The 26,164-nt window shown below is 25.3% G+C and overlaps 1 protein-coding gene across 4 annotated transcripts in view; it reads left to right on the forward strand.

Moving 5' to 3' along the window:
- The first annotated feature begins 664 nt into the window (after positions 1 to 664).
- LOC134835639 (very long chain fatty acid elongase AAEL008004-like) overlaps positions 665 to 26,164 on the forward strand; it is a 41,494-nt gene continuing 15,994 nt past the window's right edge. For 2 of the 4 annotated variants that reach the window (XM_063850555.1, XM_063850552.1), the window contains exon 1: positions 21,250 to 21,521. The gene's annotated coding sequence lies outside the window, so the exon portion shown is untranslated. Of the gene's footprint in view, positions 785 to 4,225; positions 4,414 to 4,625; positions 5,036 to 5,438; positions 5,658 to 21,249; positions 21,522 to 26,164 lie in introns of those variants that run through there. The other 2 variants (XM_063850554.1, XM_063850553.1) reach the window with 2 other exon arrangements.

Consider the following 26,164-nt stretch of genomic DNA (forward strand, 5'->3'; position numbering starts at 1 on the left):
TAAAATTATTTTCTGAAATATTTTTTTAAAAAATAAAATAAAAATTCTGAAATAGAAATTTTAAATACAAAAAACTAAAATTTAATTTAAAAAAAAAATATTAATTTTAATTTAAACAAAATTAAATTAAAATTTTAAATCAATAATTTTTTTTTAGATAAATAAATATTTTTTTTTATCTAAACCAAGCAAAAATATTCAAATTTACAAAACTAAACAATTTCTCCTAAAAAAGTAATAAAATTCTACCAAACCAATTTTCACCCCAAATTTTCCAATAAAACTTGATAAAAACCGGAAAATGCGTGTTGAAAAACATTACTTTGCCTCCCTAACCAAATGCTTCTATGTATGCTTTCACTGCGCATGTCACCCATCGTACATAGCAGCAAAACTCTCACTCTCTCTCTCTCTCCCGCACGAGAAAAACACAATTTTCACCACACCATATGGCGGCGTTTGCGATAAACGTACGCATGAATTTTCATATCGGACGTTGTTCTTCTAGTTTTTTTTTTTGTTGAGTTGTTGGCGCGCCGCTCTACGTGGCAATCGTAACATCGTGTACGCACGCCGCAGACAATTCCTCTTCTACAGGTTTTTCATTGAAGAAAAGTTTGGGTCTTTAGTCTGTCGTGAGAGATTGGGCGTTTCGAATGTTTGTTGCCGAAGTTGTCTCGCGCTTCTACATTAAATTCTCAATAGCGGTGAAACTTTTTTTGGTTTATTAATTTTAGAAATTGTGCATAGAGCAGAAAATCCGTCAGCTGAAATATAAATAGAGGTAGTGCGGAAATATTCAATAATTTCTTACACATGTCTGTTTAGAGAAATTTACAATTATTTGTTATAAAATGTACAGAAATAGTTCTATATCTGCTGAAATAACATGGAGATTATGCAATACATATACATGACGAAGTGTACGACGGAAAAAAGATGACTAAAAAATGACAAGACAGTGTCGCCAACACTATCGCGACATAGCGCCATGCCGCTATTTGTAATCACATAGGGTGATTTTATCAAAAATAATGTAAAAGTACATTATCAAAATACGTAAAACTTCCTATTTAACGAAAGTGCTAAATAGTTAAAAACTTAAAATGTGCATTGGGTCGATATTTTTAAATGTGAACTGGGGAAAAAATTTCAAAATGCCAACTGGGGAAAAAATTTGAAATGTGTTTTGGGTCAAAAATGCTAAATGTGCATTGGGTAAAAATTTTAAAATCTGCATTGAGTCATTTTTCATATGTGCATTGGTTCAAAAATCATGAATATGCATTAGGACAAATATTAAAAAAAATCAATAAAGACAAAATTCTGAATGTGCATTGGGTAAAAGTTTTTAAATGCGAATTGGGTCATTTTTTAAATGCTCATTGGGACAAAAATCTTAAATTTGCATTGGAGCAAATATTTCAAAATATCAACTGGGGCAAAAATGCTGAATGTGCATTGGGTAAAATTTTTTAAATGCGAATTGGGTCATTTTTTAAATTCACATTGGGACAAAAATCCTAAATTTGCATTGGGGCAAATATTTTAAAATATTAAATGGGGCAAATGTCGAGTGCAAAATACTTTAAAATCTTAAAATATGCACTGGGACCTCAAATCCAATTGCATAATAGGCTATTTTCGGTATTTTATGATAACAAACCGTTTCGTTAAATGGAAACTCGTACGTACGACAATTTCTCAAAGGAGACACACCTTTTATTCCGCTGAAATTTTGTTTACTCGACGTGTGTTAGTGCAACTAACTCACCAAAAAAAAAGTGTAGCAGTTGATGTCATCATCGATTTATACACGGGAAGTGTGTTCCTTCAGTCATTCTTCGCCTAATAATAATTTCTGCTTATCTATCTATGTGTGTGCGAGTTGAGTATGAATCACGTGCAAGTAAGTTAGTTAGGTCGATGCCACTTGCGATGAGAAACATACTCAAACGAATATTAAATAATAACATTATTGGCATAGTTTTCAATATCAACGACGCAAAAAAAAAATATTTTTAAAAAAAAATTATTACACAAAAATTAACCGCTAAATACATATTAAATATGATGTTTAATAATAATATTTTTCTGATAATTCAATAAACGTACACTTTTTATTTAGACTATGATGTCAAGGTCTTACGATACTTTACTTCTTGATTTCTTGTCTGTTTCACAAGAGTGGTCGTTTTTTCGCACATTTCAATTTTTATGTGCATGTGTGAACACTTTTTTGAATACTCGCGAGTTGTTATGGAACCTCCCTTGTAAGTGAGTGTGTGGTATTTGCAAATAGTCGGTGACCGATTCGAGTTTCTTTGGTAGTTTTGTATTGAAAATTTATGATATGTTTGGGGACAAAGTTTTCAGTTATTGAAAAGAGAGTTAATTTATCGGATTTTTAATTTTTTAAGATTTTCTTCTTTGAAATTTTTGAAGTAAAAATTTTTTTAGGACTTAAAATTTTTTTTTTTAAATTATTTAAAATGTACATTAGGTCAAAAAAATTATGAAAATTAGATAAAATTTTATAAAATGTGCATTAGGTCAAAAAAAATTAAATGAAAATTTTAATTTTAATTAATTTAAAATGTGCATTGGGTTAAAAAAATTAAATGAAAATTAGATAAAATTATTTAAATTGTGCATTAGGTCAAAATATTTTTTTGTAAAAATCTGATAAAATTATTTATAATGTGCATTATTTCAAAATTTTTTTTAATGAAAATCAAGTAAAATGTTATTTAAAATAAGCATTAGGTCAAAAAAATTAAATGAAAATTAGATAAAATTATTTAAAATGTGCATTTGGTCAAAAAAAATTAAATGAAAATTAGATAAAATTATTTAAAATGTGCATTAGGTCAAAATAAATTAAATGAAAATTAGAAAAAAATATTTAAAATGTGCATTAGGTCAAAATTATTTTAGAAAAAATTATTTAAAATGTGTATTGGGTCAAAAAAAAATTTTTGTGAAAATCTGATAAAATTATTTTAAATGTGCATTAGGTCAAAAAATTTTTTAAATGAAAATCAAATAAAATGTTTTTAAAAATTTGTTTTGGGTCAAAAAAAAAAAAATTAAATGAAAATTAGATAAAATTATTTAAAATGTGAATTGGGTCAAAAAAAAATATAAATGAAAATTAGATAAAATTATTTAAAATGTGCATTGGGTCAAAAAAAAAATATGAATGAAAATTAGATAAAATTATTCAAAATTAATCAAATTCAAAATTATATGAAAATTATTTAAAATGTTAATTAATTCAAAAATTTTTAATAGAAATAAGTAAACAAATTTCAAAATGTGCATTAGGTCAACACGTTTAAGAAATTGCAATCCTTCAATAAAATCTCTGACGTACCTCAACCCTTTTAAAAACCAAAATTTCCCTTTGAAAACTCATTACCCCAACAAATAATCGAACTACTCGACCAATTATAGGTACGCATAAATATTCATAGGCATCATTTCATGAACTTACAACACGATAGTAATATTAACGAGCAAAAATTATATATTTCTCTTGTATTTAGCAATCTACTACCTTCAATCCTTACAGCACTTAATTCATACTTATCTGACAAAGGAACCAAAATAATGATTGATGTAGGTTGTAACGAGTGAAAAGAACACGTGTCTCGATTTTCATTCAATAATGTTCATTGATTGTCACCCGAAAAGTAGTATTTTTCTGACATTGACGATCATTAATTTATTTCTACGAAAAAATAACAACGAAAAATATCGAATGAAATTTTTCTAAGAATTGGAAATAATTTACATAAAGTAAAAATGACCAAAAGGGAAGATTGTATAATATAATTATTTGCTCTAAAAACACAAATATTACATAAACAATTTTTTTTACTTCGTGATAAATACAAAAAAAAAAAATGTTTCTGTATACAGAATTGAACTTTTAAATTCTCTCTCCGCGCGCGGCACATTTCACTCTCACTACTCGGATGTTGCGTATGTATTGGTGTCTATTTACTTTTTGGTTCCAAAACATGTGATGTACGAGAAAGGCGACATATGCTGCATTTACACAAACACAGAGACAGCGAAACATGTGAATTTTGTCGTCGTCGTCCAGAGCAGAACTTATGGAGTTTTGTGACGAGGAAAGAATTCCAGTTTACCCGGTGTCTCTCTTGATTTTTCGTCGACGTCGTCGCGTATTTAATTACGTGTTCCATTCACTTTCGAGGTAAACGAGTAAAGAAAAAAACACATTTTCTGTGCAATAATAATAAAAAAAAGTGAAGCAAGGCACTTCTAGAAAAATCTTTGGAAACTTGCGAAATTTTAAACATTTTTCGCCGCCGCCGCCGATTAGATAATAATTTTGCGACCGAATTAAATTATTCGGAAATAATCCAAAAAATAAATTTTCAGGTAACAAAAGATCAGAGTGATGTGATAGGTGTCCCGCTTTTTCGACCCGCTTCGATAAAAACTCGTTTCCAAGTACTTCAACTTTTACTCTTGTGATGCATTTTTTTTTGCATCTACATAACATTTTTTTTTTATTTTTTCATTTCGTCGCAAGCTGTACGGGTTACGGCATTCACTACTAATTTTTATCTTTTTTTCGTAATATTTCACAGGATTGCAATCAGTGTTTATCTGACTGTCGAAACGCAAGGAGCCAGAAAAGCCAGAAATTTACATCCCGGTGTTTCGTCTAATCAGCTAAGAGTTTAAGAGAGAAAGAGAGAGAGAGAGAGAAAGATAAAACTTCCCAAGTGTTCCATTTATTAAAAAAACATCAAAAAAAGGTTAAAAAGTGATAAAAATCTCAAAAGTGAATCAAGTGAAGATTTTTTTTCTTATCAGTAATTAAAAAAAAATTATTAAAACGTCATCGACATACGGAAAAAAATTATAAAAAAAATATAATTCAAAAAATTAAACATTACATAACCTCAAAATCGGTAAAATTTTATCTGTAATACTCTCACGTACACGCGTATGTCACAGAACTTGAGAGATATAAGCGCCAAGATATTTCAGTAAGGTACATATCGATATATATATACAAAAGAAATAAAAAGATAGGTGAAGAAACAGACGAAAATGAGAGAAAAGAGAGAATTTCACAACTACATTGCCAACTTTTAATACTATCTAGTACTTTTTTTTATTTACTTTTATTTTTTTGGGGGATTTTTACCTTGATAAGAAACTAAAAAAAAATTTTTATCATTTTTTTTTTCTTATCAAGTATCTTCTATAATAGTAAAAAAAAAATTCGTCAAAAAAAAAATAAAAAAAAAATTATTTATTATCATTAACATATTATTGTTAAAGCTCAAAGTAAAAAAAAAAGTTGTGTAATCACATGAATTTTTACTCTTACATTGTCGTCTGTGTCGAGATACCGCGTCGTTGCGAGTTATTTATCAATTTGAATATTTTAGAAGGAGCATACCATTGAAACGAGAGACAACACGAGATACACTAATTATTCCTATATTTATGACGATCAACTTAAAAAAAGGGAAAGTTTGATGATCTAAAAAAACGATAAAAAAAAAGTGCATTAAAGTGACATTGTTGTTGTTATATCACACAAAATATCAACAAAAACAACGAAAAAAAAGTAAAAAAAAAATAACGAGAAGGGAGTAAAAAGTGAGGTGAGTTCTTTCATTCATTCATTAATTTATTAAAAAGTTTTATTGATTGAGTGGTTTTGAAAATGTAGTTTTTTGAGGGTGAGAATGAAATTTGAGAAGTTATTTGTGGGGGGAGTTTAAAATATATTTTATTGAATTGGAGTAATTTTTGACTTTTTAATGTAAGAAGGCGAATTATTGATCTTAAGGAAAAATTTATTTATTTTTTTTTTTTTTGATGAATTATTTTAAAATTATTATTTTTTTAATTAAAAAAAAATTAAAAAAAAAATAAAAAATTAATTTAATAAAAAAATTAAAAAAAATATTTAATTTAAAAAATAAATATATAAAAAATAAATAAAAATAAAATTTAATAAATTTAATTAACTAAAAAATCTTAAAAATTTAACTATGAATTAATTTATTTTTTAATTAATTAAAATAAAAATTTTAAAAATAATTAATTTATTGTTTTTAAATTTTAATTAAAATAAATTGACTTATTCATTATTTTTTAAATTAATTATTATTTTTATTTAATTTTTATTAATTTTTATTAATTTTTTAAAATTAAAATTTAAAATTTTTTAATAATTATAAAATAATTAAAATAAAATTTTTTTAAAATTATTATTTAATTAAATTTTATTTTTTATTTAAATTAATTCATTTAATTAATTAATTAATTTATTTATTAAAATTTTTTTTATTTATTTTGATTTAATAAATTATTTTATCAATAAATAAAACATTTAATATTCAAAGAAAAATTGGTCATTTAGGCTTAAATTTTATTAAAATTGTAAAAAGAGAAAAAAAAGTATTAAAATCAAAAGTTAATAATGATAATAAAAATTTAAATAATTTTTTCACGAAAAAAATAATTTTTGCATGTTCTCATTTTTTATATGAATTCTGAATTGTCAATTTGCTTAAAATAATTTAAAATAAATTCGCTTTCTAAAAATTTGATAACGAAACACAAAAAAATAATTTTTGGAAAAATTTCAATAATTTTAGAAATTTTCTATTCTAAGTAAACTTGAAAATATGCAAAAAAAAACACCTGTTCAAAAATCCAGTTTCATAAACTTTTACTGTTAAAAGTGAAATTTTTTTCTTATTCTTTCATTTCTTAACTTCACAGAAATTTAGCAATAAACTTCATTAAATGTCATTAAGTCAAAAAAAATCCAGAACTTTCATAGGCAAAAAATTAAAATTTTCCATTTTACATTGAAACTCGTTAAATATAATTAAAAATGACAGAAGTTTCGAAATTTTGTCGGTTTCTACTAAGTAATTTATCTTACCACGAAAAAAGTATTAATACAAGTCAAACCTGATTTTGACTTGGCAATATTTAAAAACATTTATTTAGTACAAGTTTAACTACAAAAAAAAAATAGAAATTTACGAAAAAAAAACTTTCTTTGCCACATTCCTTTAGATTAATTAGATTTAACAAGAAAAACTTGTCTAATTGCCGAGAATTCCATAAACGAGTATTTATTGAATTTTTGCAACGAAAAAAACTAATATTTTATTTATTATGTAAATAAGTTGTTTTTATTTACAAACAAAGTATTAAACACGCGTTCGAACGCGATTTTTTCCTTTGTTTCGAACATCATGCAAGATCAAAAGTCGATTAATTTGTCGACCTGCTGAAACCTCTTCGGGGATTTTGCAATAAAAGCGTGAGAAAAGTTTTTTCGGAATCTTCGTGGTGGCATGACTGCATCGAATCGATGACTAATCCAACCACAAAGAATCCTGAAGAAACTTTGGTCACTTTCTGAATACAAATTACGCGATTATAGAATAATTTTTTTTTCGTTCCTTGTCACTTTTCTGCGATTGAGAAATAAAGTTTAAAAATGCAAAAAGTGTAAAAGTACAGGGAATTCCACATAACATTAAACATCGATAAATTTTGCAACTTCCTAAATACATCGCGAGAGAGATACAGAATGTCAATGGCAACCTTGATGAAACTTTGTCGCGCAGTTTCCCTTATTTTTTTTTTTCAACTTGATATATAGAGAGCACAAGACATCATCATCAGATATTTAAATAAATAAATAAATAACAAAAAAAAAATCCACACATAATCAATTTATTATGTAAAATCAATGCATATTCGGAATATACAAGCAGCAACGAGACACACTCAACTTTTATGTAAAATTTTAATTTATAATGACCCTCACCGTATTTTACAAATGTGAAGAAAAAATAATATAACAATATTCTTTATTTACATAATAATTCACATTCCATTAGTGGTGTTTATTTTCAAAGCGTTATGCTTTAGTGACAATTTGATTTTTTTTTTTTTTTTTGTGTCTAACAAGCAAAAAAAAAATAAAATTATCGATAAACTGTAAAAAGGGCAATTTTTTCGAATTACTGCTGATTTTTGGTTTTAAATATTTAAATTTAACACAAAAATGAAAAGTCATTGAACTAATTGGAACTGATTTGAACGCATAATAATAACCTCTTTATAGTTATAGTTCCTTGTAAAGTAGTGCAATTTAATTCAGCGAGGACAAAGAAGTTGATTTATTTATGAGTAGTTTTAATTTTAATAAATAATAATAAACTTAACGGAATTTTAATGTTGTTTACCTCAAGTCAGGTTATTCGATTTTAGATTTATTTTTAATATTTCCTTTGAAATGAAACACAGATCAAAAATTATACAAATCAACCTTGTGGAAAATTTCAATTCGCAAACTTTATCATTTTGATTTAAAGAGATCCTTTTGAGTTAAAAGAAGCTTGAAATGTTTCAATAAGTTTTAAACAGTTTTAAGTTATTAATTTTTTTTCGAGAAAAATAGATTTAAATTAAATTCAAAATATTTTTTTTATTTTTAGGTTTTTTTTTCTGATTTGATATAATTAATTTTGATTCAATTAAATTTTTCTCAAAAAATTAAGATAATAATAAAAGAAATGTTTTGAAGATTGCCATATGGGATTTCAAGCTTCTTTTAACTGAAAAGGAGCTCTTTGAAAGGATGAAGTTTGTGAAATGAAATTTGATTGCACAGAGTTGATTTGTATCATTTTTTAACGATTCTCAAAGTTTTAACTCATCATGAATTCCCATTCAAGAGTTAGAAGCTGGCGTAGATTCATAAATTGTTCATTCGGCTCGATATAGTTACTTATTATCTTGGTCCATCCTTACAGGATGATATTAGATTTTTTCACTCGCGACTTTATCTTAGCAATAATTTTAATATCTTTTAAATAAATGGAGAATAACAGACAATGCAAGATGCGAATGCGGATCAATTCAAACAATGGAACATTTAATTTTTGAATGCTTATTAACACGCTTTAACGGGACAAACCTAGACCTTGACAACCTTTCCAAAGAAGCCTTAATATGGTTGGAAAACCCAATAATAAAATTTTAAATTCCATTTGAAAAATTTTAATAAATCATACGATAATAATAATAATAATCTTAGCAAATACTGGCATTTGACGTACTTCTTGATTTGGTCTTTGGTAACATGCAACGCTCATCTATATAGTTTTAAACTAAAGCTCTCCAAAATAAAGCTTTTATACTAATTTTGAAGGATTTTTTTGTATAGACTTAACTTTGAAAACTCATATTCGTGTCAACTTTAGAAGATCCTATCAAATAGCGGAAAATTTATCATTTCCTTACATTCCTTATCTCAAGAGATCAGATAAGTTGAACATCTAAACATCAACTCAAATCAAGACTCTGAAGCTTATTTCGTGATTTTACGTTATCTTCATTTATTCACGTTTGTTTGTCTTGATAAGTCTCGTTCAGAATCATCTTCGATATTTTGCATAGTTTATCGTTCTTCACCGAAAGTTAAATATGCAACTTTAACTTTGAATCATCACAAATTCGTTGTTTTTGTCAGTAGATCAGGTTGAAAAGATCCTTGATTTGTATAAAATTTCTTGACAAATAATCAGGCATCATATAATTTTTAATTTTTACATCCAAGATATCAAGAGACTTCAGCATTTCACCCAAATTTGCATATCTGTCTTCCAAAAGTATACTTCTAATAATGTTTTATTCCATCGAATTAATTTACATGAAACGGCTATACTTAAGTTACATACAAAATTTTATAAACTCTTAAAGGAATTCTACAAAGGCACAGATTTTAACAAAGAAAAAGATCACAATATGCTACTTACTACTTTATTGCACTTTACTTACCCATCAGATATGGTTCATCGACATCCAAAGTCTTCTCTCAAAAGTCAAACCCTGTAACTTAAAAAAAATATTATTCAATACTTACCTGATCTACCTCAACTCCATAAAAGTACCTCGATCCTTCTAATTAGGACTTGACACCTTCTTAACCTCCTTTTCAATCGGCATGTTATGATTTCCTACCAAAAAAAAACCATTTGACCCACTTTCTCTATACAACTTTGCTACATATACGTTCATACATACTCACAACCGATTAGACATTGTCCTAACTTCAGGTTTTAGTTATCTATCTCTCTCCATCGCCGCGGTATACACGCCACAAACAATTGATCACCGAGCTACAAAAAAAAACGACATGCATAACATAGCATTTCAATAGGTACCTTCTGATATTTCAATAATAAAAATTTTGTTAACACACACGAAATTTTAAAAGTAATTTTACATCGCATAACCAACTGACTTGCATATAAACGGACTTTTTGTTTCTTCGTCGCACCGCGCGTTATTTGGCGATCGCGTTGGTCACTCACAGCTACAAAATAAGTAAAAGCTACATGAATGGATGACGATAACTATGTACGACGACCTTGTCACTTATGTAATGGTTTAACCAAAAAAAAAATTAACTGTGTGCTGTACTCGTTGCATTTACAAAAGAAAATCATGCTTTAAAAATGTAAAAGCAATAACTAGTTGATTTCAGTAGACTTGCCATATAACCGTTGTTTACACAAAACTTTTTTTTTTCTTTTTTTCGTGAATATGATTTAGTCACCTGTAGTCTTTTTTTGAATATTACGATGTTGAAACAGGTTCAATTAACATAATTCATGATTGATGCATTCATTCAGTAAAGTAGCTTGCGAGAAACGTGGGTGAACTATTTTTGCAACTATGGGGAAAAAAATCTCAAAGTCAACGTACTTGCTATTTTATAAGCTTGTTGTTATTTTCAGGTAAATAGGAAATTTCCGATGACTTGGATTTATTATTCATTAATTCATAAAATAGCTAACTTCATTAACGCAGTCAATATCCAGTCCAGGCGGAGTAGCTTTCCATCAATTTATAATCGGTTCATCGATAAAATTACGATTATTTATTTGTAAGTTGTAATGAATAGAGTCGCATCTCGATTTGCTTGGTATTTACATTTCAGGCTTTGTGCGTCATCAAATCGTGTTATTTACACACACTCGCATATCTATTCTTGATGATGTTGTAGAATAGTCCAGAACAGGTCTTGTTTAACTTGTTAGCTAATTATCTGATGGGGGATTGCAAAGTAATTGTTTGGAATTTTTGTTTTGTTTCTTTTTTTTTGGTTTGGTTTGTGACGTTTGGTTCGTGGACTTTGGTCGAGTCGATTTCTGCTATTCTGAATAGAACTTAAAGTCATTAGTCTTATTGAAAGAAAATTTTTCATCTTTTTCACGGCATTTATGTAACTTAATTCACGCAAAGTTTGGCTTCTTTCTTTAAAAAGTTAAAAAATTCAAAGATTAGAAAAAAATGAATTTTCAATATCACGCAATTTTTTTTTTAAACAAAAGATAAACTTTTAATTTAACTTAATTAAGTTATATAAAATCGACATAAAATTAATAATTAAAAACAATTTTAACTTACCTTTAATAATTGGTTAATAAAAGGTATTTAAGAAAGTATTTAAATCTTGTTAGATTATTTTAGACATGACTTTGAACAAAAAATTCGTTTTGAGGCTCGTTGAACTTTTAGTTTATAATTTTTTTTTGTTATCATAAAATTTTTCAGACTGTTTTATTAATCTGTCTCACCTTTTAACTTCTTCGTAAATTCTTCTGAGTTCAATCACACAATTCAAAGCCTTTTATTTATATTATCTCGATATCATCTTGTATAGATCCTCATTTTAGTCTCGAAATATTTTTATCTTGAGCTCGAAATTTTCGTAATTTTTTCTACGTTTTATATTTTTTTATTTTATTGATTTCGCTGTAAAAGTAAAAAATATTAATTGATTTTTTCAATTAAAAAAAATATTTTTTTAATTTTTGAAAAAATTTTTAGTTCAAAAAAAAAAAGAATTTCTTAAAGAAATTTTTTTAAATTAAAAATACAATAAAAAATATTTAAAAAAAAAAGTAATAAAAAAATTATTTAATTTTATTTAATTTTTTTTATTTTATATTTAAAAAAAAGTTATTCTTAAAAAAAAATTAATTTAAGAAAAATAATATAATTCTAAAAAAAAAATTTTTAAAGTTAAAAATAAAATTTAAAAAATTAAAAGTTTTTAAAAAATAAAGTAAAAATAATTTTAATTTTTTTTTTATTTTAATTTATATTTTTAAATAAAGAAAACTGATAAATATTTATATCAAAAAATTTTAAGAGTTCAACAAAATTCAACAAGCCTCAAGAAAGTACAAAGAATTATTATTATTTTTTAAATTTTAACAAATTTTAATAATAAGGTAAACAAAAGTTCAAAAAGCAATTTAACAAAGAACAAAAAAAATTACAAATCACACTGTACTTACCAACTCCTTTGTTTGCTACTATAAAAAATTCTATAAAAAAAACTTTTGATAAAAATTCAAAGTAATTAACAATCCAAAAATACTTATTAAAAAACGTCAAGCTCTTATGACGTGAATTGTGACCTTAACCTAAACTGGTTCAGATTTAATTTGTCATAAGATCAAAATTATCCGAAAAATCAATTCAACTTTAACAATTCAACAACAACAAGCTGCAACTGCTTACCTAACGAAGGGAGTTGTTTCGTGCTAATCACATAGATTTAATCGTGTCTCATGTCATGATAGGCTAAATGCATTATAATTACCTTCGTCGACTAATGATAACTTTTATATAACAAAAAACTATGAGAACTAGTCATATTTTCAAACGAAACTTCACAATTCAAAAATTTCAGAATTAACAGTTACTCACGATTTGCTGTTGACTGACGTTCTGCCCATAAAATTAACCTCTAGACTCTTTCATCATTCCCTTTTCAGCTATGATGGCACACTTGTCAAATCTCGTAGCAATTCGTTAATTCAATGAGCAAATACAGGTGCTAAAAATAAGAAGAACGTTGACGATCTTCCGAACTTTGTGCTAGATCCGGTTCGCATGATTCTTAATTTGTTTGTCCATGCAAATATTTTTTGTCGAAGATGTTCGGCGATGACTAGTTTCTTGGAGGAAAGTTTATTCACTCACGCGTAATTGCCATTCAACGCGAGTTTGTTTGTATTGTTCTTAGAGTTAGTTAAACATTATATAACTATTTGCACAGAAGACAATTATTCGTCGTTGTTTCAGAGAGCTAATCGCATATATTACTTATTCAAAAAAAAAGTACGATTTGCATACAAAAGACGTCGTCGCTGATTTTGATTTATGTCGCGAACGGGCATCTTTATGGCTTGCGACATGTGTTTTTTTTTGTGCTGAAACTAACGGGCATTCAATTTAATTCTGAGCGATTTTTTCGCTTGATAAGTTGATTCATAACAAAAAATTAACTTCATTGAAACAAAAAAATGAAGAATCTTTGACCTTTGGATCTCTTTTGAGATCTATGACCTTAATTTGACCTTCAAAGCACTTTCAGAAGCCAATTTGGGAGAAAGAAGTTAACTTGAGACAAAACAGAGTTGGTAAGTATCCTTTATAACAAACTTAAGCTAAAATTAACAAAGCCAAGAATGGTCTGCTTCCTGAATACTTGACTGATAAACTGATTACGAGACTTCAAACTTTGAAGTTCAAAGTCTTCAAGCTTTGGAGAAGAAGTGATTTTAGACTGCCAAATTACTTGACAATTGGAGCACAGAACTCATTTTATTACAAAGGATTGAATGAATACAACAAAATGAAACAATTCCATTGATTGACTCATATCAAATTTTCCAAATGATCTCAAACTTCACATGGAAAGAAATTATTTGTTCCAATAGAAAAGAAGCTGATTGGTTAACATCATCTGTAAAAGATAAATTTGTCGAAAAAAAATTATAAATACTCACATTTCAAGCTTTTTATGAAAGTTTTTTCGACAATGACCTTCAAATGTCCTTCAAACCTTAAAGGATGTTTAACTACCTATTAAAAGTTGAACTTCTTGAATGTTGATAACTTTTGAGACTTCAAAGCATTTTTAAGAGCTACTTTAAAGAAACACTTGAGAATATAATAAAAATTCTTCAACAAGTCCAATTAGCTTTAAAAAGTAAAATAAGAAAAAAATCTATTTATGGAAAAGTTTGTTGAACTTATCGATTATCAACTCAAGACTAATTGTAAGTCAAAAAACTCTAAAACTAGACAAATTTTCAAGGAATTAAGATTCTCACATATTTAAAATCGATTTTAACGAATTTTTTAAATCGAGAAGTTTTGATATAAACTCAGATACTCTAAATAAAAATTATTTGAGTAAAAATTTGAAATTTTCGAAAATGTAAAAATAGCTCATATTCTCGAAAATTTTAAATTTTTAAATAAAAAAATTTTATTTAATTAATTTAGAGTATCTGAGTTTATCTCAAATCTTCTCAATTAAAAAAAATTCGTTTAAATCGATTTTAAAAATGTGAGTAACTCAGCTCCGGAAATTTCCCATATGTCATTGATACTCATCACAATTATTTCCCACTTTTTTCCCCGCATCGTAAAATTTGATTAATTACCACAGATTAACTTTTAATCTACAAGCATCTACAATTAGCCTTCGGTAAGCTAATAAGAAGCACACTTTTTTCTCAGTTAACTCAATTAAATTGTTGGAAAACGTGTGAGTTGCAAAATCCATCAATAATAATGCACAAGCCGCATTCACTGCGATGCTTTTACGGCAAATTAATTCACGCAAAAACTCGACGAGCGATGATGATGAATTACCTGCGATCATGACCTTTGAATTGTCAAGAACGGCAAAAGGTGATCGCATGTCTTGAAGTAGAAAAAAAAACGGAAAAAACTATCACTTAATTTTAATTACATCGCTTTTCGGATTTTTATGCCATTAGCGTGATTTGACCTCATCACCGACTACGACGCGGTGTAAAAGTAACACAAAACAAGAGATGATCACAACTTTTTGTCGTCGTTAAATCGATATACGGTCGCTTAATGATTCACATTTAGTTAGTGAGTGATAAAATGCGAAAAAAAGCACGATTCGCTAATTTGTTAGTTGAACGTTTATTAAATGTGAATTTCACATGTGAGCTTTTTGTGCTCGATTTTTTGCGATTTTTTTTTCTAATGTGATGACATTGATGTTTAATAAGAGATAAGAGGGCAAGCTATCAAAATTGATTGCACAAAAAGAGTGTTATCTCGCACTCGTAAATTTATCGACACGCGAAAATACGAAGAAAAAAGTAAACGTTATTTAGCTAATTTTTGTCGATAAAAAGGGGGTTTTACGATGATGTGTGATAAAATGCGAAAATTTTATGGAGATTTTCATTTATGATGGGTAAATGGCTGAACAAAAGTGATAAGAGCTCATGATTTTTTTTAATATATTTTTTTTCTACAGACAAGCTTTTACTTTTTAAAAAAAAAAAACGTGTTATTTCCTGAGAGCAAGATAATTAAATGTTAATAATTTTTTAACAGCTTTTCAATGAGAATAATAATTATTTCTGGATAGATTTAATCATTTTCTTTTCTTTGCATGTGGCTTAAAATTTTTTTTTCGTGCCTTTAAGAAAGGAAATCTGATTTATTTTTATTCAGTAACGTGTCTTTAAACGCCACATTGACCTTCTTTATTGTTTTCATGTTCATGGTAAAGTTGAAATTTTGTGAAGAATTTACGTTTCATAACTAAAAATTTTTAAGTTAAATTTTTTCTGAACAATTTAGCTTTAAAATTTTTTATTTTTTTTTTATTATTTATTATTAATTAATTTTAATTGTTGTAAAATTTTCAATTTTTTTTTGATATTTTACTAAATTATAAAATCCAAAAATTTTAATGAAACTAGAATAACTTATTTAAATAATTTTTTTGAATTAGAAAAAATGTTTATAAAAAATAAATAAAATAATTACAAAAATTATTTAAAAATTTTTTTTTCATTTATTTAAAAAAATATTTTAATTAATAAATAAATTAAATTATTTTTTTTTAATTAATTTATGAATTAAAATAATTAAATAATGATTATTTTAAATAAATTAAATAATTAGTTTTAATTTATTATTTTTTATTTAATTTATTTAATTTTTAATTTATTAAAAAAATATTTAATAAAAGAATTAACAAAAATTAAAAAAAAAAAATATATATTTTGATTGAAAAATTTTTTAAATCTGAATTTTAATCAAAATTTATTTTATTTTTATTATTATTATTATTTTTTTTTTTTTTTTTTTTTTGATAAATAAAAGCCATAGAGAATTTTCTCATGTCTCACAAAGACATCAATACAAAAATTAATTAGATAAAAAAAACATTATTTAAAATCCGTCGACATGAAAATCAAGAACATGCAAAAAGATCTGGAAAGATCTAATTAATGACAGGCGATCCAAAAACATGTTTCTTTCTTAAACAGGTGATAAAAGCACGTGCATCTCTCTTTTATCAAGAAACAGAAACAAACAATAAAATTTTTAAAATAATTAAAAACACGAAATTGTTTTTTCTTTCATTTAAACTTAAAGTTTGCCTCGAGTTATTTTTTGTTTGTGTCATTTTTCAATTTTTGTCAATATAAAAATAATAAAATTTCCATTTCCAGAAGTTTCGTTCTTTGCACAGAGAGAATGTTAGCACACTTAACAACACATTGCTCCCGCGTTCGATCAAAACCAGTGCGATTCGGTTTTTCCCGTGTTTAGTTCTTAGTTACATTTGCTAGATAGACGAGTTTGTGTGTCATAAAAGTATTACCACAGGAATTGCGATGCATTAAAATGCTCGTTCTTCTTGCAATAATCTTGATCGGATTGTGGTTTTTATTCTTTTTTTTTGCGCGCGTATACAAACAAACAAGAAGTTGTTGCCTGCCATGACAATGCACTTTTGTGTCTTTTGACGTCATCATGTTTCTTGATTTATTTATTAGTTATTTTTAGAAATAATCAACTAGGTAGAATTTATGTTGTGTCGGGAATGAAGAAATGAGTTATAGAAGAAACGGAGATTAAATAATTTTATTTTTAAAATGAAAAATTTAAAGAAATTTTATTAAGTTAAATTAATTTTGTTTAAATTAAATTTAATAAATTAAAAAATAATTAATTTAAAGGTTTAATTTTTTTAAAAATAATTTTAAAGAAATAAAAATTAATTTTAATTAAATTAATATTTTTTAAAATAATTTAATTTTTTAAATTAAATACATTAAAAAAAAAATAATTAATTTAAATTTTTATTAAAACAATTAAAAAAAATAAAAATTAATTAAAATTTATTGGATAAATTTTTAATTATTTGTGATTTATTAATTTTCTGAAAATAAAAAATTTGTAAATTTTACTGATAATTATTTATTTAAAAAAGTTATTATTTTTTTAATTATAAATTTGATTAATAATTTTTTTATAAATTATTTAAAATTTATTTGTGAATAATTTATTAATTTGTAATTATAATTTTTTAAATTATAAGAAAAATTTTTCATTTATAAAATATTTTAAAATTTTTATTTATTTAGTTTTTTTTATTATTAATAAAAATTGTTTTATAAATTTCAAAAAATTAATAATTATTAAAAAATTTAAATTAAAATTAATTAATAATTCAATAATTAAAAAAAATGAATTTAAATTTGATTTATTTTTTTTAATAATTTATTATTCTTTTTTTAATTTTTTTACTTTTGTGTAATAAATCTTAAATAAAATTTAAATATAAATTTGAAAAAAATATTTTCGTATAAAATTTTCAAGAAACATATAAACTCATTAAAAACCATAATTTTAAAATAATTGTCAATAATTAATCAAAAAAAATAAAATAAAAATTCTCTCATAAATCATAAAATTAGAATTACGCCTCTCGTTAAGTAATAAAATAATTGTAAACGCGAGCCACTTTTAATTTGTTTCATTAACCTTCAACTCGAGTGGTAATGATTTTCAATTTTTTCTCCTCTCCTCCGAGTAAATTGCTTGAAAAAAAAGCTACGATTTACTCGTCACTGAAGCTGAAAATGCCATGCTTACCACAAACACGAGTTCAAAGAGATCTGAACACATCTCACGTACACGCCGTCTAATTAAGATTTTATTGTCAATGAATTTTAGCATAAGTTACGACGGATGGTTACTCGCGTGTATCTCTCATGAGCTTTGTTTGTATTTTTTTTTTGTTGTAACTATCTATCAAATATTTGGAGTAACCTTGAAGAGCGTCTTTTTTTCGTCGCGCACACACGTTTCATGACCAACCAAAGTTTGAGTCAGTTCAAGTTATTTGACAAAAATAAAAACTGCAATAAAATAAAATAAAACAAGTTTTGTCAAAAAAATCGCGTGAGTTTCTCCCGAAATCAGGTTTCTTTCTAGAATTTTTAATTTGTGAATTTAATCAACAGGTGTTCACAAAAAAATTTTTTATTGAAAAATCGTCGCAAATTAACACTTTTTTCTGTCTTTTTTTGTGGTCAATATTCTTTCACGTGCGATTTTTGACCATAAACTCAACCTTTCGTTGGATAATTTACATACCGAGACACTTTTTAAAAGTACATTGACTTAAAAAGCAACCAAAAAAATATTTGAATTTCAGAATTCAACGATTTGAAATTTTAAATTAAAAAAAAAATCAAGTCATTCAATTTCTTTTTGTCGCGACTTTTCAAAGTCAAGGGTAAAGTTTTGTTTTATACGAATTAAATTTGCATCAACTCCATCCTTTTTTTATCAATTAAAAACTCTTATCTGCTTCGCTTTTTTTTCGAGATGCTTCGAGTCCGAAAAATTAGCATAAATTTTACTGTTTACTCGAACTTGAAACGATCGTCAAAGTCGTCAAAAAACTTCTTCTCAAGGAACGGTATCATCTTTATAAAAACACTCCCATTGACCACTCATTGACGTTCAACACTTCTTCTTCTTCTTGTTCTTCGCATCGCGTCGTCATGACGTCAAATACGGGAAAGTAATTTGAAGTTAGTTTTTTTTTGCGTGCTAAAAATATCTTCAAACTACTTTGCGCTTGAAGTGGGACACAGTTGACGCAAACACATCCGTTTTTTTTAGCTGAAAACAAAAAAAAATTCTTGTCATCATGACGTCTTCGAATGTTTTGAATTGTAGAGCAAACAAGTTTTCAGTGAGAAAAATAATAGAATGCAAATAATGAGGTGTTTGGAGATGGTCAATGGGTCAAACGTGTGATATTTTTATGATTTGAATTTAATTACTGAGATTAGTAGATCTTATTGGAAGTTTTTTTTTTGCTCTTCTTATAAGAACGTGTTATTGAATTATGGGTTTCTGATATGAAACTTGTTATCTATTTTTTTTTTTGTATATTTAATTAATATTCAATTAAGGGACAATATTAAGGTCTTCATAAAGATTTTTTATGACAGGTTATGTTAAGCTCATTGAAGATATTGAAACAATCTGAAAAAGTTAATTTTCTCACGTATTTTATCCTTTAAGTCTTCAAGCTATACCTAAAGTTGATTGTAGCTTGAATACTTTTGGGTTAAGTAAACATTTGAAGATAGAATTGATCTTTTCGATTGTGAAGGATGGCTTCAAATGAAGCACATGAGCCTCTTTTGAAGCCATCCTTCACAATCGAAAAAATCAAAGCTTAGAATTACTTAAGGTTCTTCCCTACAGAACTGATTTTAACCTCTGAAGGGTTATTTTAATCCCTTGTATTCAAAAAGGGGCTAATCTAACCCTTCAGTTGTTAATATAACCTCTTAAGGGATCGATCTAACCTTCTTTGGAGTTGATCATCAACAACCTTCATAAATGAAACCCTTCAGGAGGTTAATTTAACATCTCAAGAGATTCATTTAATCCTTTAAGAGGTTAATTTAATACCTTGAGATGTTAATTTGAAACCTTAAGAGGTTAATTTAGTCCCTTGAGAGGTTAGTTTAACACCTTGAGAGGTTATTATAATCCCTTCTGATCTTTCTTCTTAAGTTTCACAAGGGATTAAAATAACCTCTTAAAGGAATTAAACTAACTTCTCAAGGGATTAGTTTTACTACTTAAACTTTAAGTCTTAAAGGATTAAATGAACCTCTTAAGATGTTAAATTAACCTCCTGCAGTTATAAAATAATGAAGGTTGATGATGATCAACTTCGAAGGAGATTAAATCGATCCCTTAAGAGACTTTTCAATTCCTTAAGAGGTTATTCTAATCACTTGTGAAGCTCAAGACGGAAGATCAAGGATAAGAATAACCTCTTAAGGAATAAAAAATTACCTCTCAAGGGATTAATTTAACTTCTTAAGAGACTTAAGGAGTTAAAATAACCTCCTGAAGAGATTAATTTATGAAAGCTGTTGATGATCAACTTCAAAGGAGTAACAAGGTAACGGTTTAAGTAACATCTTAAGAGTTAAGTTAAACCCTCAATGGATCAATTTAACATTATATGAGATAATTTAATGCCTTGGAATGTTATTTGAATCCCTTTTGATCATTTTTAGTTCTCTTCTTAAAAGAACTAAAATGATAAAAAGGGATTAATATCAATCCTTTTCAATCTGTAGGACTCCAAGAGGCACGTAGAAATGCTTTCTGAGTAAAAACCTCCTTGTCATGAAGCTACTTGAATAAAATTCGCTTGTACAATCCATTGAGTTAACAGTACCGCATTACAAGTTTGACTTTTAAACTTCTTAAACACTTCAAAAGAACATTTTCTCGCAAATTCTTCTTATTCTTCTTCAACTTCAAGTAACTTCTTTGTACCTTCAAGGTGACTCTTTAAGAACCTCTCAAACCATTTCAAGTCAAGTCATCAAGAAATTTCATGACACTGCAAAAACTAAAGTCCAACTGAGCTCTTTGAACTTAGACCGCATTTTGAACACCTTTGGTGCACGCCAATTTAGCACAAATTCAACTCTCCGCCGTCATCATCGTCGTCGCTGTCGTCAGTGTTTCTGTGTTAGTAGCAAATACACTCAATCCGATATTCACTCACTTTTGTACGAAACTAAAAAAAATACCTGTTCAACGATTGTGTACGATAAAGACTTTTGTGTATATTATAGATTGAATATTAAATCATCCAACTTAAAAATCGCTTCATACACACAATTTTAAAACTGAAAACAGCAGAGCTTTAACTACATGGCCAAGAGAGTAGTAGTAGAAGTATATGAAACCGGTAACATATGATTGCGGGACAATTGCCAGTCGTAAGTCAGTTGACTTTTAGCTCTCGTTGTGTTCAGTTATGAAAAATATTTGTCTCTGCGCAAATTTATTAAACTAAAAATTTATTTATTTTTTTTTTATTTTAAATAAATTAAAATAAAATATCCGGATGCAAAAATAAAATAATAATTAATAAAACGGACTTTAATGGACTGAAAAAAAATTAATTATTAAAAAAATAAAAAAATCAACGAAAATATTTGCTCAACAAAAAAAAGTGAAAAAAATTAAAAAGTGCAATATTAATAAATAAATAAAAAAAGGTATGTAAAAAAAAAATAAAAAAAAATGTGACCCATTAATTAGCAATAAATTTTTGACATGAAACCCAAATTTATGAGTGAAGTGATTTTTTTTATTATCTAACGAAATAAAAAAAAATAATTGATTGATTTGAATAAATTTAAGAGAGCAAAAAAAAACGTCAAAAAAGGGGGAGTCAATGTGATAATAATAGTGTTGTAATTGTTTGACGAATGTGCCTGTTTGATCAGAGACAGAAATTATTTACATTACATGTTTTATGCCGTGGTGTCACTCTCACACGTTGCTCAACTCAATCTCCAATTCGATTCGTATCGTTTTTAAACACCTTACTTTTTTTACAACTTTGTGCACTGACGAACGAAAATAATGCAAAAAAATGTTTATTAGGTCAGTTTGACCGAAAATAAAAAATAAAAAAAAAATAACGAAAAAATTTACAACAATTCCTAATTTAAATTCATGCAGTCAGTTAAATTGCACAATTTATTATTTATATCAACATCGGCTCGACACACAACGAGCGACTCGAAAATCCAGTACATTTGATTTTTGTTTCAATTTTTCGCGACCGACATACGACAGGCAACACAGCTTCGTCGTCGAGCAAATGCGAATTATTGCATAATTTTGAAAAAAAAAATAGAGACACAAATTCAACATGTGCACATTTCGACAGAGAGAGAAGAAAAAAGACGATTGTCGTCGTCGTCGCGTCTCGCATTACAAAGAAATTTGTGCTTAACAAAAAAAAATATCAATTTGTCAATTTTTTTTTTTTTTTTTTGTTTAATGATAAAAAAAACGATGTTAAATGATGAAGGTCACTGTCAACCGCACAACTCTTGTAAATTATGTGAGAAAAATGTTGACAATAGTAAAAGTTAAAAGTCAAGTCTCGTAAACAAAACAACAACAGCGAAATAATAAAGGGTCGTATCATGTCATTTTTCGCAGAGAATTATTAAGTAATTAGTGTCAATTAGTTTTGTGAACGTTGGCGATGCACACAAAGTGCATGCAATAATGCAATGCGGAGACAATGACGAGAATTTATGAATTTTGAGAGGAAATTGTGTCGTTTAAGAGTTTAATGGAATATTTTTTGTATAAGAGGTGCTTTGTGGTTTTTAAAGGCATTTCAATGGATTTTTATTGAAAATTAGCTGATTGTTGTGAAAAATAAAAATAAAACATAAACTCATAAAAAAAAAATTAAAAAGGTTTAAATATTTAATTAAAAGATAAAAATTTATAAATAAAAAAAAATATTAAAAATTAAAAAAATAATATTTAATTTTTTTTTTTGCTTTTATAATTTATAAAATTAATTAATTTTGTGAAAATTTTTTAAATAGTTAAATTATCAAAATTATAAATTAATTAAAAATTGAATTAAAAAAATAATTATTTTTTTATTTATTAAAATAATTTTAAAAATTAAATAAAATTTTCAGTTAAAAATTAATATTTATTTTTAATCTATTCAAATTTTTTTAATTTTTTTATATTTATTTAAAATTTTAATTATTTTAAAATTTAAAAAAAAATTATTTTAGAAAAAAATTAATTATTTAAAAAAAATAAATTATTATTTAAAAAAAATAATTTTTATCTTAGATTTTTTAATTTTGATAAATTTTTTGAATTTTCATTAATTTTTTAATAATTGTTTTTAAGCAAAATATTTTTTTTATTTTTTGTTAATTTATGAATTTAAAAAATATTAAAATTATTTATAATTTTTAAATCGAAAAATTCTTGTTTATTTAAAGGAGCAAATTATTTATAAAATTTAAAAAAAATAATTTTAATAAAAATAAATCTGTATGAAGAAATAATTAAATATTTATTAAATTTAAAAAAATTAAATTAAATTAAAAATTATTAAAACTATAATAAAATAAAATAAATATTGTAAAAAAAAATAATGAATAAATATTCAGAAAAATCTTAAAATCTCTCAAAACTTAAAAGAAAAAGAAAATAGTAAATCTAAGACAATTTTATTTTTAAATATTAATTTTTTTAATAAAATAATTTTAAATAATTGATTTTTTCTAAAATATTTTTTTTATCATATTTTTCAATTTTAAAAGAATTAAATGAATATGAAAAAAATATTTAAAAAATATCAGTGAATTAAAAAAAATAATTTTTTACTGAAAATTTTATTTTTTTAAAAATTATTTAAATAAATAAAAATCATTTAAAATCAATTAATTATTTAATAAAAATTAATGATAAATTAATAATAAAAATAAAATGAAAAGTTAAAAAAAATAATTAAATAAAAAAAAAACTTGTTCAATGGAGCCGCCATGTCTCAACCAACTCACTTGCTACTCGCGTTGCCAATCCCTCGTTATGTTGATTGACATTTAGATATCCTTTTTCCAGTGCATTGAACAAATAAAAATTAATAATTATGATTACCCATAAATCACTGATCACGATAATAACAAATGACTTCAACTCGGCAGGTAATTCACCCCCATTTTTTTCATTTCATTGAAAAAAGAAAAAAACACAGCAAAAAAAAGAAACGCGGTCAACATCAGGAATATCGCATGCGATTTCATTTTTCCACATATAGGGCGCAGACAGTTTGTCGCCCATTTTATTCGATGTTTTGTAACACAAAAACTAAAACAATACATATTCATGTAAAGAAAAAAAAAGTGACGCGGCGCATTGTGTGTTCTACTGGTATTTGACATAATAATCAGAATTATTTTTTTTTCGTTGTTGAATGTTGGCGACAAACATGTCACGATAAAAGGTTTATTGAACTTTTTTACCGTCTCGAAAATATTTTTCATTCGAATTTTGGTCGAGAAAAAAAAATCTTAAGCGAGAAAAATCGAATTCAAGGACAAATTCTGCTGGAAATAAATAAAAAAAAAATTGTGCTCGAAACACAAAACATCCAATGTTTACCAAAACAAAACTAATATTCTACACGGAAGTTAACTGTTCAAACAGTTTCGTTACACGGTCTTGTAAAATAATTGCTTGAGTGTCTCGAGTTTAATTATTCAACTTGCAATTTTTTTTATTTAATTTATTTTTTTTTTCATTGAGACTTGACTTTGAATTTTTTTTCGTATTTAATTTTATCGTAAATCCGGAAATTCCGAAAAGTCACTGATTACTCGATTAGTTTGTAATTTTTGCAAAAAAGACTCCTAATTAGCTAATAATGAGTTGCCGAGAATCCATTAAGTACGTCAGTCGAGACGACTAACGAGAAATTGATGTTGTAATTTTGCTTAGAATTATTATTATTTTTTTTTTGACAAAATGTCGACAAAATGACTAAATTTTAATTCGTGTTGTCAACGCATTATTTTAACGTATACAAGCGAAAATGGACAAAAATGGATAAAATGGACAAAAAGGTGTGGCACACTTTTTAGAGATGTATTGCGGTATTATTGAGGTTTACGCGTCAAAAATGTTAATATCAAAAATGAAATAAATTTGTGGATTTTATGGCGAATTTTTGGTGTAAAATTAAGTTATTTTGTAATTTTACATTGAACTTTTGTTTTGTGCGATGAATTAATATTTTAACGGATGTCCGTTTACAGGAGTGGAGAATTTGTGAAGGCGTTTAAAGGGAAAAAAAAATATTTTTTTAATTGAAATTTATTTTAAAAAATTCTTTTCTTTGACAATTTTTTTTATTTTTAATTTAATTTGATTTTTTTAAATTTTATTTAAAAAAATTTTAAATTTAAAAAAAAAATTGAAAATAAATATATTTTGTTTAATAATATAATTTTATTATTTTAATTAAAATTAAATAAAAATAAAAATTATTTTAATTAAGTAAATAAATTAACTAAAATCTTATAAAAATTAAAATAAATAATGAAAACAAATAAAAAATAATAATTTCCTGAATTAAGATTAAATATATTCATTTAAAATTTTTATTTGTTTATTTAAATAAATTTCGTGAAAATATTCAAAAAAAAAAAAAAAATAAAATAAAATAAATAAATATTTATGAAAAATCAACCTAATAACACAGTTATATTTTGTTTAAATTATGAAAAAGTTCACAAACTATTTTTTATATTAAAAACTTGCATTTGACGCAAAATCAGTTCATTTTTTTTAATAAATAATAAAAATAATTTTAAAAAATAAATAATTCTATTATTTAAAAATTTGAATAAAAATTAATAAACATTCAATAAAATTTTAAAAATTTTAAAAAAATTATAAAATTTAAAAAAATATTTAATTTAAATTAAAATTTAAAAAAATTAAAAAAAAAAATAATAATTAAAATTAAAAAAAATTAATAAAAATAAAAAAAAAATTAATTAAAATAAAAAAATAAATTAAAATAAAAAATAAAATTAAAAGATTTATTTTAAAATTAAATTATTATGTTCTAAAATTAAAAAAAAATTCTTGAAATTTTTTTCTTATTTTTTTAACAAAAAAATATATGAAAAATTTTCTTATATATTTTTAAATATTTTTTTCCTTCAAGCCTTCATGTCAAAACCACAAATAAGAATCAAGTGACTTTTCACCTTTAATTCATGTAAAGGACCATCAAATTAATTAAATATTCAAATGAAATGGTTCGTGTTGCCCATTTTTTTTTCATTTAATGGATGAA

Source organism: Culicoides brevitarsis, chromosome 3, assembly GCF_036172545.1.
Source record: "Culicoides brevitarsis isolate CSIRO-B50_1 chromosome 3, AGI_CSIRO_Cbre_v1, whole genome shotgun sequence".
Taxonomy (NCBI): Eukaryota; Metazoa; Arthropoda; class Insecta; order Diptera; family Ceratopogonidae; genus Culicoides; species Culicoides brevitarsis.